Source organism: Condylura cristata, unplaced genomic scaffold (genome assembly GCF_000260355.1).
Source record: "Condylura cristata isolate star-nosed mole 26May11 unplaced genomic scaffold, ConCri1.0 scaffold00012, whole genome shotgun sequence".
Lineage (NCBI taxonomy): Eukaryota > Metazoa > Chordata > Mammalia > Eulipotyphla > Talpidae > Condylura > Condylura cristata.
This window is the reverse complement of record NW_004567113.1, coordinates 56549707-56552844: the sequence shown is the minus strand read 5'-3', so window position 1 is coordinate 56552844 and position 3138 is coordinate 56549707.

The following is a 3138-nucleotide window of genomic DNA, read 5'->3' as shown; positions in this document are numbered from 1 at the left end:
CTGGGCCTGGCCTGCAGTCCCACAGCCCCGCCCACTGGTCTGAAGGAGCCCCGGGCCTGGCCTGAGGCCCCACAGCCACGCCCACGACCCTCCCACAGCCCCTCAATCAGCCTGAGGCCCCGCCCACAGACCCACAACCCCGCCCACAGCCCTCATCCCGCCTGAGGCCCCGCCCACAGACCCACAACCCCGCCCACATCCCTCATCTGGCTTGAGGCCCCACCCACAGTACCACCCACAGCCTGCCCACAGTCCCATAGCCCCACCCACAGCCCTCATCCCGCCCGAGGCCCCGCCCACGGCCCCGCCCACAGACCCACAACCCTGCCCAGAACCCTCCCCCGGCCGAAGACCCCGCCCACAGCCAGCCTGAGGCCCCGCCCACTATGGCTGAAGCAGGCAGGCCTGCTCCTCCCCTCTGACCAGGTCAGGGCCGCTGAGTTTGCTGAATGCACAGACCAGCTCTCCCCTCCACACATCCCAGGCCTGACGACCCCTGTTGGGGCCACCACTGAGCATGACCCCAGATTTCTGAAATCCTTGGCCCCAGGTGGAGGCGCAGGCATCAGTGTAGCCGCCAGGGGAGCAGTTCCCTGGCCTGGGGGACAATGGGCCACCTCGCTGCCAGGATGCCAGGGTGCAGGTGGGGTGCGAGCATGGGGCCTGGGGCCATAGCCACAGCCTGGGTCCCTGCTGGCCCTGGCACTGTCCCTGGCCCAGATGGGCGCAGCTGCAGCTCAGCCCTGCGGGGCGGGAGCGAGAAGCCTGCGGGGGCCGACCCCCGCCCCCGGCCCTGACTTCCCCGGCTCACACAGAGGGGAGAGGGCCCGCAGCCCTCCTCCTGGGTGCAGGCTGCCCTAGGGGCTGGGCAGGCTCATAGCTGCCCCCGTGGGTGGAGGAAACCCATTCATTCAACCAGCCGGCAAGTAGACGGCAGCCCCTTTGGGTTAACTGGCCGTTGTCTACACTACAGGTCAAATGACCCACTTACGCCCACACCCCTCTCACAGCTGAGGGCTGCGGGGTCGCACCTGGGGGCCTTGAGCTCACCGGGGTCTGGGCCGCCTCCAGACCCACAGGGCAGCTGGCTGGGCATGGTGCCCCGGCCAGCCATGCCAGGGTCACGCCGGGGCCCGCTCTTGGGCGGAGCTGGACGGGGCCAGCCCAGCAGGACAGCCCCCCAGGCAAGGCAGCGAGTGGCAAAAGCCCCAGAGCACCAAGGCACAGGTGTGCAGAGCTGAGGACCCTGAGGTACTGGTCAGCTTCAGGCCACCTGGCTGAGACGTGCAGGGCTGGTCAGTGCTGTGTGTCACCCCTGGCCAGGCTGGCAGGCCCAGGAGTCAGCCGCTGCCCTGCCTGCGGGTGCTGAGCAGGCCCAGCTGACGGGCCCCCGGGGGTGGCCATGCTCCAGCGGTCAGTAGGGGGGGCAGTGGCAAAGCCCCTGGTCCCTGAGGGCCCCAGCCCGGTACCTTCAGCTGCAGCCCCCAAGCCTCACTGACTCCCCGGGAGCTCTGGGGACCCTGCCCCCACTTTCACCCTGCGGAGGCTGGGCCGGGAGGCGGGGCAGTGCCTGGGCAGGGGGAGGCCGCTGAGGGTGAGGCGGCAGCCCCTGGCTGGGCTCACCCTGGCCCTGCCGCAGGCCAGCGCTGCAGTCCGGAGCTGCGCACAGGCTCGGGACTCCACACTGGGCCCGGGGGTTCCTTCGTGCTTTACCCCTTAGTCCTCAGCTTGCCGAAGAAGAGAGAAATCGCCCCCTTTCCTCTCCGACCTGAAAAAGCAAAGCCCTGCTGTGCACCACAGCCAGGCTGCAACCGAGCTTACGGCCAGCGCAGGCAGCTCTCGCTCTCACTCAACAAACGCGCCAGTGCGGGCTGACCCAGGCTGGGGGGCACAGACGCAGGAGCCCGGCAGGCTGCCCCCACACATACACGTCACCGAAGGGCAGCTGGGGGACAGGTCCTCCCACCTTCAGGGCAGCCCCAGGCCCCACGCTGCAGTCCTGGCAGGACCCGCACCTCACGACACCCCCCCCCCGGCTTGGTGGCCGCCGGCTCCCCCTGATCCGGGACATGCCAGCAGCCCCCGGCCGCCACGGGCGCCAGCTGCCTCCCCGCTCCCTGAGGACAGTGGCCACCATCCTCCCCCCAAAGAGCCCCTCAGAGGCAGCTGCGGTGCCCCCACCCCACCCCAGGCACATCGGCCAGCGTGGCTGCCACCGCTGTGTCCCCAGGCCACCGAGGACCCGCCTCTGGGCAGCTCAGAGCCCGCTCACAGGCTGCCAGGGGAAGGCCTGCTAAGCCAAGGGCGCCAGTGGGGGTGGGGCTGCAGGCGAGTGGGGCCAGTGGCATCGCCATTACCTGGGAGCCGCAGTCCTGGGCTGGACAAACACTGCCCAGGGCGTGGGCCGCAGCGGTGACCCACCGGCTGCACAGGGCGGGGGCAGAGGCGGCAGGCAGCCCCCCGCGGCCCCACGCCTGCCTGGGGCTCCCCGCCCACGCGCAGTGCCACTGGGCAGTCTGGGCAGCGCTGGCTCCGCAGCCTCGGGGCACGGCCCTCCCTTCCGCTCCACTCCAATAGCTGGGATTCCAGCGGCCGCCCCTGAACTTTCCAGGAATATTTCCAGAGCGGCCATTCTGGGGCCGCCGACGAAGTGCATCTTCCTCTGTCCTGAGAGGCCCCCGGAACCCTTTGCCTCCCGAGGCGAGACAGTTTCTGGCTCCCGTGTCCATCCAGTGGGCTCCTGGGGGCGCCTCACGGGCTGGGCTCCTGGGGGCGCCTCACGGGCTGAGCTCCCAGCCTGCCCCCCAGGGAGCGCTTCCGAGTCCCAGGGCAACCGGGGCCACAGCAGGCGGCGGGCGGCGGGCGCGCTGACCCCCGAAGGCTCCTCCGCGGTGGGGCCACAGCTGCCGCGCGGGGGGCTGCCAAGGCTGGGGGGCACAGACGCAGGAGCCCGGCGCCCCTCTGTGGCTGCTCCCCGCCTGCCGCCGCCACCCGCGTGCACTCTCCTCCTGGGGACGGAGCCCCCCTGGGCCTCCCGTTTGCTGCGCCCGCAGCAGCGGCGGGCAGAGGGCCAGCGGCGGGGAGGCCCGCTGGGGAGGAGCAGCTGCCCTGGCCGGGAAGCCGGCCCGCCACGTGGCG